Source organism: Cebus imitator, unplaced genomic scaffold, assembly GCF_001604975.1.
Source record: "Cebus imitator isolate Cc_AM_T3 unplaced genomic scaffold, Cebus_imitator-1.0 Scaffold271, whole genome shotgun sequence".
In the NCBI taxonomy this organism is placed as follows: domain Eukaryota; kingdom Metazoa; phylum Chordata; class Mammalia; order Primates; family Cebidae; genus Cebus; species Cebus imitator.
The window spans coordinates 1,225,910-1,242,379 of NW_016107586.1; positions in this window are offsets into that span (position 1 = coordinate 1,225,910).

The following is a 16,470-nucleotide window of genomic DNA, read 5'->3' on the forward strand; positions in this document are numbered from 1 at the left end:
TCTGGTATACACAGAATGTTGAGTCCAAGATAAATAGCCAAGACAAATAAGGGCAAGTGTCCAAAAGTTTCCAGTATCCAGAAAGTCAAAGAGTTGGTAAACATTGTATACTAATAGCAATCTCATTAGCATACATTGTAAAATTCAGGTCACAAATCAAGGCATTACTTTCTTCCTTGTTCATATCTTTGCTGAGTGAATGTAGCTTGGGTCAGCAAATGTTCATCCATCCATCTAACCATACAATAATTTGCTGAATAAATATCGGTTGATTATCTACTAAGCATTAAAGACTAAGCACAAGGGGCCCCTGGATTGGTAACATAGACACGTATTTACCTTCAGGAGCTTAACGGCTACAAGGGAAATAAATCGATTAAATTATCAGTCATAATAAAATACGATAATGCCATGACAGGGGCTTCATCTAGAAGAAACAGCAGGAGTAAATTGCCTTTTCTAGAGAAGATCAAAAGTAGGATTTTGTCTGTGTGGAGAATTAGAAGATATATAGGAATTTACCAACTGAGGAAGTGAGAGAATGTTTCAGATAGAAGAAACAGCAGTTGATGGTATCAAGAAGATGGACAGCAGCCTGGGGATAAAGACTTCCTCTTATGTAACATAGCTTGAGAAAGCCTGAGGTTACCTCGAGACCTACACCAAATGGAAATATGGATGCAGCAGGTAGAAGGCAATTTTACTTTCTTATTCTTTATAATTATCAGGAAATCAGAGAAGTTCTTTGTAGGCAAGAACACTGATAGCAGCACTCTCAGGAAAGACAAGTGAATACCCTTGAAATGATTTGACTACTACTGCCAAATGAGAAATCAAGAAAATTTCAAACAAATTTTGGACAGATACTTGGGTTGTTTTATTTAGAAGAGGGTCATGGGACAAAAGAGCCATTATTCATAAAATTCAGGCTTTGAGATTAGTGGTACTTATTTTAGATCATTATATGGTTGAGCTTCTTGATTATCAATGTACACTTGAGATATTACTGCTGGAGGTATGCACAAATGTATTGGCCACTGTATTAGTCTATTCTATTCTATTAGTCTATTCTAACCCTAAAAAAGACAAATCTGAGACTGGGTAATTTACAAAAGAGAGAGGTTTAATTGACCCACAGTTCCACATGGCTGGAGAGGCCTCACAATTATGGTGGAAGGCAAGTGAGGAGCAAAGTCACATCTTACATGGCAGCAGGCAAAGAGAGCTTGTGCAGGGGAACTCCGATTTATAAATCCATCTGATCTCATGAGACTTATTCATTACCATGAGAACAGTATGGGAAAAACTGCCACCGTGATTCAATTATTTCCACCTGGACCCACTCTTGACACACACATGAGGATTATTATAATTCAAGGTAAGACTTTGGTTGGGACAGAGCAAAACCATAACAGCCACCAACCATTCCTTGGTGCCCTGAGTTTGCCTCAGGCACATAGATAAGAGAAAACCCTTATTTCAAGACATCTTCCATTCCTATTGACCTCAGATGACAAGAACAGAACTCTGTAAAACTACGCATACTTATTCTCCAAGGTTCACAGCTATTCTTAGCTCTCTTTGATAAAATGGTCCAGGAACCCTGGACTTTTGCCTGCTTCAGGGCTCTTATGCTATCTCTGAAGACCTTCCTGATAGACACAAGAATTATGTTATCATATCAGGTGTCATTGTACCATAATGGCTCAGAGTAAGCCTATGCAACTATATTGGGTTCTATGCTCTGCTGGTGTTGATGCTGAATTCCAGCAAAATTTTTCTCTAGAATTGACTCCAAGCCATCTTTACCACATATTTATTGCCCAATTTGGATTTCAATATTTCCAGATTGAACATTTACAGCATGTACATTTAAGAATATTCCTCACCCAGATTTACCTATAGAAGAAAATAGAGAACCTGCAAATTTTTTAAAATAAATGTGTGCTTGAGTCTGCAATGTATACTTGATCTTATCAATTCTTAATATTTTTTGTGTTAACCTATTTTTTAGGAAACATAAGCATTTTCCAAAACAAAAACCGTTTTGGTGGAAAGAGTGGCATTGCTTTATACTTTTTATAAATTTCTTTTATGCCAGGCTTAATAGAAGACAGTTGGACTCTCAGATTTGCTTTTACATTCAATCTGGTACATGTTGTTTTATCTGAAGTACACGAAGAAAATATGTGCTCACATAGACAAATATTTTAGGAGCAGAGGACCTTACAGAATATCTGAAAGAAGACTGCAGGGTCCTCAAAGCATACTTCAGAAATGCTGATTAACCCACAGTGGGCAATGAGTATTTACTGAATTTGGAGAAGAATGAAATAAACCCTTGACAGATGAGGAAGAAGAGTCAGAGAGAAGTGGTTGTAAAATGTAGTTAATGCTAACATAGAAGCAGCTTCCTTTCTTCTTTCTGTCTTCCTTCTCCTCCTCTTTCTCTTCCTCCTCCTCTTCTTCCTCTCCTTCTTCTTCCTCTTTCTATAGCTTCTTCTTTATAGTAGTGTTTATTTATCACTGGGAGGAAATTAGTGTCCCTATTTTTTTCTTTATCTAACCATTTGATGGTTTTGTTACAGTAACATGGGCAAAAATACTGGTGAACATACAGCATCACTCATTAGACAATAACCTACTTTTTAGGGCAAGTTTCTACACTGCCCTCTCCTTAGAGAGGGGCAAGACTATTCTTTGAGTATTTAGATTTCAATGCACTTGATCTTATTTTAAAATACGTATGAAACATCTTGTGTGGTTCATCTCTGTACTACATTCTTAATTATTTGTTCATATTTGTTGAGTAGATGAAATTTATATTTGTCATTTACCTTCTCTCACTGCACCAAACAGGAAGTTATCATGGTAGAAACTCATGAGTAAGTGTAACATTCAGCAAGCACTGGTTGAATTAGAAGATTAAAGGATTGGTTTCAAAGATGAATCTCTCTACCCAGACATATCCCTATGCCTAATTTAAAATTAAACCTTTGTGTGGGGCTTCTTTGTTACTTTTGAAAGAGCCTGAATAAGGTGGTGTCACATCCTGCAGCAGTGGCAGGGACTTCAGCCACTTGGCACCCAGTCCTATTCCATGACATTCTGAAATGATTGATGTTTATTTTCTCCATTTCCAGCAGCTACAGGTTGGCTGATATAAAATGAATGTAATAGTAACTCTCAAAAGACTTTGGAGCTAGAAATTTTGTACTTTGAAAATATTTGAAGGAGTTTAGAAAAATATGTACAGAAGATATTATTAATAATAAAAGTGTGAAAAGAGATGAAACAATTCTAAATAGCACAGTTCCTTTGAGAGGCCTAGTTCAAACCCATTTCATTTTGATATATGTTTATCCTTTATTTTTAAAATATTTAATAGTGCTAAGTGCTACTCTCTTTATGTGAAGGTGAAAATATTACAACAATTTCTTTACATCTGGGAGACAAAAGGGCACTAATCAGTGCCATCAGCTACAGACAAAACTATATGATATCACACGCCAAAATATGCCTGAAGAAATTTGTTTGTTTACATGTTTTGGTAAATGTATCAATATCTGTTCATCTAAGATAAACACACTTTCTTCTGTTATTTAAACTAGCTTATTTTTTGAGGATCCATTTATTGTTTCCAATGCTCGATTTCACTTAGAACCTTGGATCCATCTTTTCTAAGTGTCCTTTGTTTATTGAATATTTGGGCTTTTACAATAATGATGTTTTCATCTTTGAATTTCCCACCCACTAATACTAGACTAAATTATATACTGCTAAGATTCTTCAACTACATAAGATCCTTGTAATGTTTTTATTTATCTTCAGTAATAATATTCAAACACTTCCATGATATCACCTTGGAGTTGGAGCCACTGGAAGGCATTTAGGTAAATAACTCACTTTTATAGTTTTGATTTTAAAAATATGTAAGAAAAATATCTGTTCACCCATACATCTCATACAGACATAAGATACAGGTAAAGACAAATTATTTAGGAATGGTGTCCCAGATTTGCTAGGGATCTTGATATACCACATGGAATTAACCCATTTATCAAACCAGCAATCGTTGCTGAGCGCCTTCTCTAGTATGATAATATATTGAAAATTGTACAAATTACAATAAATCACAAGACTTTGTCCTGGAGGGACCTACAATAACATAGATAAAAAACATTCAAAAATTTTTAAAGTTTAAAAAAACCCATCTAACAAGACTGCATTGCTTGTTTTGTTTGTTTGTTTTTTATATTTTTTAATTGTACTTTAGGTTCTCGGGTACATGTGCAGATCATGCAGGATTGTTGCATAGGTACATACGTACCAATGCTTATTTAAAGTAGAAAATCAGAAAAGGTGGCATGTTCCTCTTAATTCTTATCTCCATAGTTAAAAACAAGTGTTACAGAAAATGCATATTTCTGATATTTTAATTTTTCAAGTGTGTTTTCTAAGGTATCTTCTTTTTTTCTAATTGTAACAAATTTGATGCACATTTCTGCTTAAATGATGTATCTAAAATAGTCAAACTCATTGAAACAGAGAACAGGATAGTGTTTGCCAGACACAGCGGGGAGAGAGCAATGAGAAGTTGTTCACCATTGGGTCTAAAGTTTCAGTAATGCAAAATAAATAACATCTAGAGGTCTGCCGTACAGCATTTTACCTATAGCTAACAATATTATACTCTAACTTAATATTTTGTTAAAAGGTATATCTCATGTTAAGTGTTCCTGCCATATTAAAACAAAAATAAAAATTTTAAAACAATACAGATTCAATTGTCACCTATATGCCAATGATTTGTATATGTCTACACATATACATACATATATATATATACACACACACACATACACACACATATATATACACACATACACACACATGTATATGTACACAGACACATACTTATGTATCTTCAGTCCATATGTCAGTCTTACTACTTAGCCTTATCTCTCAGCCATTAAGAAATGCCAGAACACTGTGGGGCATTTGCTGAATAAATTATCTGATAAAATAAATGAAGTAACTGCCACTTCCTTCATGATTCTGACTAACAAGGAAGCACCAGCTGGTGATTCAGAGGTGAGTATGATATTTTGAGAAAGCACCATAAAAGGGCAGGAAAGAAACAAAAGGAGACAGACTTGTGCTCTATATTTGGGAAACCAGATATCAATATATTCAGAGAACATTATAATAGTACCATATAGACACATGTTATTAAAGGGAAAATATCCCTTGACTCATTCAGCAGTATTTACTGGTGGCTTTTATGTACCCACTGTGTTAGGCACTGGGACAATTTCGGATAAAGAATGAGAAGCCCTAAAAAATGAATTTCTGACAATAAAACTGATCATAAGAAAGCTGATCTCAAACACCTTGCAACTCTAAGATTATGTGATTCTCTAATCCTTTCTGTGGATAAGAGGTTCCCACCAAGTGAGAAAAAAGCCATTGTTGATCTGCAAGAACTGGAAATTTTACAACCCATCCTCCCTTAAAAATTTATAACCTATGACAGAAGCATGCTTCAAACAGAATATTGGTGTGAGACAAGGTCAATATCACTAAATTTCATTTGAGATAAAGGTTCTCTTACTGTGAGATTATTCATAAACATTTCTTTCTTATCTGCATGAAGCTTCTCTGGGGCAAAAATATTTATTCTATAATTTTAAATCTTGTACTTTGTTTAAAAAGAATATATAGAGAGTAAAATTTAGAGTAGAGAGTAAAAAAAATATAAAGCACACAGAATAAAAAGCATAAAGTATGTATATTATAAGTAACCTGTAATTTCACTACCTTACTACAAATATTTTTATACTGTATTCATTAAAAAATAAACTGGTAATATATGCTGCATATATTTCCTTAAGTGATAGTTTTATGTTTTATACATTGGACGCAATCTATGCTCTGGGAATGAAAATTTTATTCAGAATGTGAACCGACAACAATGGCTGAGAATTGATAATAATATGTTGCAATCCAAATCCAAGGAGAAATTATCTGAAGACAGTTTGTTCTTTCAGATACTAGCACAAATAACCAAGGTTGACTCCATTTTATTGAACTGTGTGACAGCGAATACAATCTTAGCTTTCACTCACTCACTGAGCATTCATTAGGTGCCTGACATGGAGTTGAGCATATCACATGTTCTGTAGAATTTTCCGGAGTCCTGAAGTACCTTAAACCAAATTTAACTGATCAAAAGAGAGAGATGGGGATGGACAGAGCATGGCTTAGAGGTCCCCTGGTCTAGGTAGATAAGGTAAACTGAGAGCAATGAAGCTTTTCCATTTTAGTTGAATTATCTCAAGGGCGATTCTCACACACCTTCAGGAATCATTCATTTCTAAGGCAAGATCAACGTTGCTAAAACCAAGCAAGTTGGGTATGTCAAAGGGACAGCCATGGCATAACGGATGGAGCTCTGAGTCAGGCTGAGCCATGCCCTTAGCCATGCAAACAGCTCTGTCTTTCTGTTCCTTCATTCCAAGTCCCCTTTTCTGCGATTGCTATCACTAAACTTGCTTATTCCTTTATAACATACTGTTGGTTACTCCAGTAAAGGCAGATTTTAGAAGGAAAGCATGCCAACCTGAGAGGATGGAGCATATATTCCATTGATTGTAGTATGGAATGTATCTTGTTGGACAACCGTTCAGACTGGATGAGTTCTCCTATTCAAAGGCATAAAATATTGCTGGAATGAAAAAAATGAAAGCTCACTGATGAGGATCAAACATGTGTAGGGATTATTAAATCATTCTCCTAATGGTGGGCGCAAGGATCCCTGAGGAGACAGAAGAAAACAGAGGGACAGATCCAGAGAAAGGCAGTCCTGCTGGCAAGCGTAGTGTAAGCAAAGCAGATCAAAGAGAACCTGTAAAAGAAATAACATTTGTGTAGCTAAGGGACATGCTGCAGAGCCGGTCAGGCTGAGTCAGCAGAGCAAAAGGAAGGTCCAGGTTTTGCTGAATGGACACCACTGCCTTGGCTCATTCCCTCTCATTCTTCTGCCTCTAGTTAGTTAGTCATCATTTTTCTGGAAGGCTTGGGTTACTTGCTCCTCCAGTGGTCTCATATAGAAGCCTGACTTCCTAGTCTTAGAAATTATCAGTAGAATGCAATAGTCAAGGATGTGACTCTGGCAATCCTCGATTCAAATCCCAGCATTATCACTGACTGATTGAATGTGATTTTTGCCTAAAATAAAATTGCTATACCTCCATTTTTTACCTGTAAAATGACATTAATGGTATTATCCAATTAGTTCATCGTGAGGACTAAATGAGTTAACACATGAACACAAATTTAATACTATTCAATACTTAGGAAAGTATCTGGTAATAGTCATTCCTCAACAGACTTTGGCCATGGTTATGAACACTCTTTATAGTTTGTATTCCCCACTAGAAAGTAAGGTCCATGAAGACATGGGTTTAGATTTTTATTATTATAGGGCTTTTCAAACCTTCACAACCCACATACTCCCTTTCGTATATACAAATCCTCTGGGGATCTTGTTAAGACAAATCTTTCTCAATAGACTTGAGCTGGACTAAGTTTCCATATTTCTAATAAGCTCCAAGGTGGTAAACTATCCATTTAGATGAACAACACACTAAAAATCAGTCACCTGACAGCTAGAAATGCAAGTCCTGGAGAATTTGGCCAGCACCACACCACTGCTTCCTTCTGCTTTGGTTCCATGGAATAAGTTTTACATCCTATTTGAAGGTGGCAAGACTGCTCATGCCACTCCATTTTGCTTCTGTAAAGTCAGTACCACTGGAAGAATGAAATCTCAAATCAGTTTCTCTGTGTGGTAAGTTTCCCAGACTCCTGTTCCAGTGTCTACTCATTTTATCAGGTGGCCAGAGACCCTGCGGGAGAGAGACTGAGTCTACTCTGTAAATTGTAGCCAACTGGATTTTCCCAGCTTCTTCTGGTCCAGCAGATAGATGGACTTCTGAGCAGTGGCTGAGAAGCTGATTCTCTATCAGAAAAGCAGTCACCTCCTTCGGTTGTACATGAGGTTTTTTGTGGGTTATAAAAACCACCCAATCACCAATCTGAGGGTTCAAGGAATATCGCCCAGCCGTGGGTCCAAATTTTTACAGATTTCTATTTGATGGCTTGTAAGTAGCTACACAGTTTTCCCACTATTGGTATTTCTTCATGGAACTAGGCAATACTGATTATGTCAGGATGGTAATCATACATGGTGGGCAAAAGATATTGCACAAATACTTAAAAATGGTTGGTTTTACACACAGGAACACTAGTGAGTATGACTACCTATGCAAAAGCGCTTACAGGAAGGCTCTTTTGATTATTGTAATAACTAGTTTCTTCTTTCTCTGAAATCATTACTACTAAAATAGTCTAAATAATTAAAATTTGGGACTGGGTATAGTGGCTCACACCTGTAATCCCAGCACTTTGGGAGGCAAGGTAGATGGATCCCCTGAGGTCAGGAGTTCTAGACAAGTCTGGCCAATATGGTGACACCCCGTCTCTACTAAAAATACAACAATTAGCCGGGCATGGTGGTGCCTGCCTGTAGTCCCAGCTACTTGGGAGGCTGAGGCAGGAGAATCATGTGAACCAGGGAGGCAGAGGTTGCAGTGAGCCAAGATGGAGCCACTGCACTCCAGCCTGGTGACAGAGCTAGACTCCATCTAAAAAAAAAGAATTCAAATTTGATGTTTGAGCATCATTCTTAAAAAATATCTTATTGCAGTCTATTGTTGTTTTTCATTTGTTAAAATCTAGTTTGCAAGACTAGACTACACTTCCTTTCAGTAAGTAAAGATCTTGCCTGTCTCATCCCTTTGTCAAAATGCTAGCTTAGTGCTGAGTGGCCAAAGCATTCCTGCTGCACTTGGGAATCTAGTTATTATCTTCCTCTTGGACATTAACAGCAACTAGTTTTGAAGCAAAGGAGACTGGGATCTCCAACTGTTCTTTTTTTTTTTTTTTTTTTTTAAGACAGAGTCTCTGTCACCAAGCTGGAGCGTGCAGTGTCATGAAATCGGCTCACTGCAACCTCCACGTTCTGGGTTCAAGCCATTCTCCTGCCTGAACCTCCCACGTACTGGGATTACAGGCACACATCACCATGCCCAGCTAATTTTTGTATTTTTAGTAGAGATGAGGTTTCACCATGTTGACCAGGATGGTCTCCATCTCCTGACCTCGTGATCTGCCCGCCTCAGCCTCCCAAAGTGCTGGAATTACAGGTGTGAGCCACTGTGCCTGGCCTCTTCTCTAACTTTAAAGGGAATAAAGGCCTTCTAGGGTACACTGTATAAAAACTGAATTAGACCAAACCTGCAGGAAGGTTTTCTGTTTAAAAAAATCCAACTGTGTAAGGCTTCTTACTTTAGGGATTTACGATCCTTAGCATATATGATAAATGATGATCAAGAAATTCTTTCTCTGAAAATGCCATGTGAGAATTTGATAAAACATACTAGATAAATTGCATTATGCCTCTGTGTGTGTGTGTGTGTGTGTGTGTGTGTGTGTATGAGAGAGACAGAGAAACAGAGACACAAAAAGTAACAGTGGAATATATTATATATATCAATCTAATTGTACATACCATCACATATAATAAACATATATAAAAATAAAATCATTTCTTTTCCAAGTCTAAAAGAGAGTATGTAAACACAATGTGATGATTTATAGGTTACTTAATAGGAAGATTAAGTCTAAGACACCAGTAAAGCAGGAATATCAAATAAATGATAGGAAATGTTGAAAACAACATTTTAAGCATCAAAATTGCTTGGAGAAACTCAGGTCTGCATTGGCCTTTCTTCAGTTAATTTTATGAATTACTATTACTTCCGTTTTTATTTTGAATTATATATGGCCCTAGTCTCTTTTCTATGCTTATAGTACATGAAGTTCTCAATATTGTTCTGGGAAAACTAAGAATTTTAGGTTAGCAGATGGCAGAGATAAGAAGTATACAAAATCTGTTCAAACCGTGCCTGAAGAGTTTGTAGCACAGATCCAAATTCCTGATAACGATACTAATTCATATAATATGGTACCAATCACTTCACCTTTTAGAAATTTAATTTTTATCAGCAGTTAAATGACAATAGCAATACTAGCCTCCTACATAACAGAGAAATTTTCAGACCAAAACAGAACAGAAGTTGTTATGAAAATGATGTGAGAAGCTAAAGTTTCTGTACAAACAAAAGCTCTTAGCAACTGATGAGATGTGAGGGACTAGGTAAAGAGAGAAAATGAAACTGATTTTGTGGTTCCCTACTTTAGTAATGGGAGGAGAATAATGTCATAACACCGAACAATAGAGAGGACTCATTATAAAGAATTCAGAGAATTTTGTTGAGCTGGAGGCAAGCTGGAATAGCTAATAAATATTGTGAATTCTCTGCACGATATGATCTTTGTACATTGTCATTCATAGAAAGTAGTCAGTTTTTACATACAACTCTTACTACATTTTAAGGGTTTTTTTATGGTAGAGACTGTCTTAAACATCTTTTTATACTTACCTAGGGTTAAGGCATTGACATGTAGATTTAGTTAGGTCTGGGTATTTTCCCATAATTTCAGATGGTAGTCCATCTTAGCTTTCTTTCTTCTAGATTAATTTGCTTGGCAGGGTGCTTGGCTTCTGGTTTAAGCAAGAAGACAGCCGTAGTCTCTTTATCCAAAGTCATTTCTGCCTGTACAATATTTCTAGTTCTAACACATAGCGATATACAAATGTTAGCTATTATGATTCTTTTTAGTGATAAGTGCTAAAATTATAAGACTATGAATTTTCCTCTGAATAAGATTTTGGCTGCTTATGTTGCATTTTGAATCATATATTCTTAAAATTTCAGTTGTAAGAGATCATATTGGTCAGCATCCTCATTTGTTAAGAGGAAAAAATCAGAAAATTGGAGTCAGAAAATGACTTGACCTATAACACAATACTAGTTTCCAAAATATATACAATTATGCTTGGTAAATATAAAGCAGAAAAAAATAAATCTTCCTTGTCTTTTGACTGTCTTTTGGAGGACCTAATAATATATTAATCCCTACAATTACAATCAATTGAGTTATTGTTATTTTCAAGGAAGTTCTTTCATAAGCAAATAACACCTAATGTAGATGGCAGATTCATGGGTGCAGCAAACCACCACGGCATGTGCACGTGTATACCTATGTAACAAACCTGCACATTCTGTACATGTACCCCAGAACTTAAAGTATAGAAGAAACAACATTCACTGGTTTAAGTGGGGGATGGAGGGGAGGGGAGAGGAGAGACAGTGTAGGGTGGGGAGAATGGGGAGGGATAACATTGGAAGAAATGGCAACGTAGGGATGGGGATGGAGACAGCAAACCACCACGGCATGTATGTAGCTATGCAACAATCCTGCAGGATGCAGGATGTGCACATGTACCCCAGAGCCCAAAGCACAATAAAAAAAATCAAGCAAAAAGAATGGAAATAAAAAATTCAGCCAATTAAACAGCAAAATCTGAGCTTCATTATTTCCAAATAGACAATTAAGGTAGATTCTAAAAACAAGGTCCATAGCTGTTTTTAATTACCTGGATAATTATTGCTTTTTAAAATCAGTTTTGACAGTGTAGACCTAAGCCTTCCTAGGTTATATAATCTAAGATGTATTGACAAAATTAGCTATTTAATTTCTGTCCTTCAGTGTCAGTTTTCAGAAGAAACTGCTGTATGATTATACATTCATAACTAGAAATTGGTTTCAAAAAATCATCCACCACTTTATGGTAACTCATTTCTTTTTTTGTTATACAACCCTAATCATTATTATTGGCATATTCACGTTTTTCTCTTTGGAAAGCTTAAAAAAAATCTCAAAGCGACTGACTATATAGAGTTGACATGCCCTTTACAAAGTCTCATTATGTGTCTCATTTGAAAAATATGAATCAAATGAACAAAGTACAGGTTTAATTTTGTTTCATTAGATTGTGAAGAGATCAACATGAATCAATTAGTGTTAACTACAACATACTTCACTAATATCCTGCCAACACAAAAATTTCCTACAGTGCCAAGATGAGAGACATGTTCAGGAGGATAAGAGAGAAATGTGAGTTATGCACTTACTACAATTATTGCTGCAAAGAGCTTTAATTGAAAGGAGATTTTGCATTTTGGGGGTAATAAGTTCCATTAAGATCCTTGGCTAGATATTTCACTTAGTTTTAATGACATAATTCATGTTAAACGGATGCAAATTAATTATTAACGCATATTTATTGTTATTATGTACACAGGCTTTAACATCTTAAAATGACAAAACAGGGACTTTTGAAGGGTAACTCAGTTACTTAGCCCCTCATTGAGTTGAAGTGATGGTGAGTTGGTAAGAAGATTTGGATAAGTTCCATTTATGTGGTAAGGAATTTGTCCTTAGCAGAAACATGCTATTGGTAAGGCTTTGCCTTCAGGTATACTATGTCTCTAGGCATTTAAAATTGGGTACCTTTTCTTAGTAAAACACCTATTGTATATGCGATGAAGTTTTTCAGCAATGGGAATGTTGTGTTCACTCTGTGTATTTCAATATAAGTCCAAACAATGTTAGAAAATTAGTGGTAACATTTTGTCCTCTGGAGTTCCTAGGGAGTAAAATATGCATTCCAATAAAACAGAGGCACAATGCAAACTGCAGAGCTAAATAATGTATATTTGTGTGTATGCCACATAAAAATTAGACATTGCAGTGATTTCTAATGCTTTTCCTGTGCCTTAGAACCACATCCAACAAAGAACTGTAATTCAGTTCTTACTCCTGTAAAATGTTCTCTGTGATACTACTAGCTGTCACTCAAAGACAGCAGCAACTTAAATGGCAGAGACGCACCCACTATGCAGACAAAAATCTTTAAATATGTCCTGATTACTTAGTATTTGCAAAACACATGCCTAAGCTTTTGGGAAATGAGGGAAAATTCCATGACTTGGCCCCTTTTCTTGAATTTCTAATGATACATTTAGGGACTCAAACACATTATTATAAGAAAGTAATTTGCATTTCTCTGGTGATTAGTGATGTTGAACTTTTTAAGAATATGTTTGATGGCTGCTTTTGCTTCTTCTTTTGAGAACTGTCAGTTCATGTCCTCTGCTCACTTTTTAATGGAGTTGCTTTTTATTTGTTCAATTGTATTAGTTTCTCATAGATTCTGGATATAAGACCTTTGTTAAATGCATTGTTTGAAAATATTTTCTCCCATTCTACAGGTTGTCTGTTTATTCTGTTGGGAGTTTATTTTCCTGGGCAGAAGCTCTTTCTTTTAATTAGGTCCCACGTGTAAATTTTTGTTTTTGTTGCAATTGCTTTTGAGGACTTAGCCATAAATTCTTTGCAAAGGCCAATATCTAGAATGGTATTGTCCAGAATGGTATTCCCAGGTTTTCTTCTAGGATTCTTATAGTTTCCAGTTAATCTTTAATCCTTCTTGAGTTAATTTTTGGACATAGTGAAAGGTAGGGGTCCAGTTTCATTCTTCTGCATATGGCTAGCCAGTTGTCACAGTACCATTTATTGAATAGGGAGTCCTTTCCCCATTGCTTACTTTTTGAAGATAAAAAAAAACGTCAGCTTTGTTGAACATCAGCTGGTTTTAGGTGTGTTGCTTCATTTCTGGGTTCTCTATCCTTTTCCATTGATCTATATGTCTGCAGTTGTATCAGCGCCATGCTGTATTGGTTACTGTAGCCTTATAGCATAGTTTGAAGTCATGTGATGCCTCCAGCTTTGTTCTTTTTGCTTAGGATTGCTTTGGCTATTTGGTCTCTTTTTTGGTTCCATATGAATTTTAGAATAGTTTTTTCTAATTCTGTGAAAAATGATATTGGTAGTTTAATAGGAATAGTACTGAATCTATAGATTGCTTTGGGCAGTATGGCCATTTTAATAATATTGGATCTGCCAATCCCTGAGCATGGAATTTTTTTTCATGTTTCTCTTATTTATGATTTCTTTCAACAATGTTTGTAGTTCTCCTCGTAGAGACCTTTCTCCTCCTTGGCTAGCTGTATTCCTAGGTATTATACTTTATTTTTTTATGGCTATTGTAAATGGGACTGTGTTGTTGTTTTGGCTCTCAGCTTGAATGTTATTGGTATATAGAAATGCTACTGATTTTTGTACATCGATATTGCATCCTGAAGCTTTACGAGGTTGTTTATCAGTTTCAGGAGGAGCCTTTTACCAAAAGTCAAAAAATAACAGATTCTGGTGAGCCTTCAGAGAAAAAGGAACACTTATACACTGTTGGTGGGAATGTGAGTTAGTTCAGCCACTGAGGAAAACATTTTGGAGATTTCTCAAAGGACTAAAAATGGAATTACCATTTAACACAGAACTCCCATTACTGAATACTGAATAAATACCCAAAAGAATATAAACTATTCTACGAAAAAGACACATGCCCCTGCATGTTCATCACAACACTATTTATAATAGCAAAGACATGGAATCAACCTAGGTGCCCATCTATAGTAGACTGGATAAATAAAAGGTGGTACATGTACATCACGGAATACTATACATTTATAATAAGCATAAAATCATGTCCTTTGCAGCAACATGGATGCAGCTGGAGGCCATTATCCTAAGGGAATTAACACAGAAACAGACAACCAAATACCGTGTGTTCTCACTTGTAAGTGGGAGCTGAATATTAAGTACACATGGATGTAAAGATGCAAACAATAAACACTAGAGATTACTAGAAGTGGGAGGTAAGAGGAGAGGCAAGTGTTGAAAAACTACCTTTTGGGTGCTATGCTCACTACTTGGGGTCAGGACCATTTATATTCCAAACCTCAGTATCATACATTAATCCCATATAACAAACTCACACACATACCCCCTGAATCTAAAATAATAGTTGTAATTATAAATACAAAAAAAGGAACTTTATGCTAAGCATTACCATGATGTGAGATGACAGTCAGCCTTGACTTGGACAGTTCAGGAAGTCATCAATGAAGGAGTAAATAATAGATGCAGAAACTGGATAGGCAGGGGGATAGAAGAATGTCCCAGCATGGGAAAAAATAGGATTGGAGGTGATTTTGACATGCTTATGAGACAGTGACTAGAAACAAATTCTCATATGCGGGAGGAACATAATGTCAGGTGGATGGAGTTCAGACTGAGTGTCTTGGTGGTAAATAGGAAGAAACCAACGTATGAGGAATAACAGTCACCCTGTGATATTCTTAAAAGGTGACTTCTAATTCAAAAGCATAGCTGCTTCCTCAAAGTGAAGCTTTTTTAAAGGTAAGTCATTGTCAAGATAGACTTAAGCTTCCCAGGCACTGGGATTTGCTAAAGAGAAATCTCCAAGAGTTTTCATCCAAATCTTAGGGATGCCTGAGTTCCCTGAAGAAAAACGGCATAGAGTGCTCCAAACTTCTGCAAAATAAAGAGACTTTTACCAAAAAAAAAAAAAAAAGTCTTGAAAGGATACAATGACCCTAGGGAATTGTGAGCAATATGGTTTGTTTAAAAAAAATTGAAAACACCTGAGTTGGTGTGGCTTGAATAAGGGTAGGGGACTTCCACCATCACACTGCACCACCACCACTGCCATTACTTTACAAGCCAAGTTGAAACATCAGAGTTCTAAAAATTCTATAATTTGAAGAATTATCAACTTTATAAAATTTTTTATGTTTATGGATGCTAACAATTAAACAAGTCTTTATTTAATACAAAGATCCTAAACATACTAAAAGATGAGATGGCAGTCCTATAAAAAGAGAATTTTATCTCCACAGCTTCATGTACTTTAGAACACATGAAGAATTTGGGAACGTTTTAGTGTCTACTTTCAAATTATGAAAAAAATAAATAAAACTATAATAAATACATTTTTATATAATTTGTTAACTTTATATGCTAAATTTTCATTTATTTTTAAAGTCATTCTTTTTTTAAAGCAGTTTTAGGTTCACAGAAAAATTGAGAGGAAGTTACAGACATTACCCACATAGCCCCTAACCCCATATTAGCATCTGTGAAAATGGCACATTTGCTGCAATTGGTGAACCTGCATTGACACATCATAATCACCTAAAGTATATGAGTCCATTCCTTCTGTTGTATATTCTGTAGATTTGGACAAATATACAATGACATGTATCTATTATTACAGTATTATGCAAAGTATTTTCACCACCCTAAAAATCTTCTGTGGTCTATCTATTCATCTCCCCATTCCCAATCCCAACTCCTGGAAAACTCTGATCTTTCTACTATATCCATAGCTTTTCCTTTTCTGGAATGTTATATAGTTGGAATCATAAAGCATGCGGCCTCTTCAGATTTGCTTCTTCACTTAGTAATATACATTTAAGACTCTTCATGCCTTATATAGTTTGATAATCTATTTGT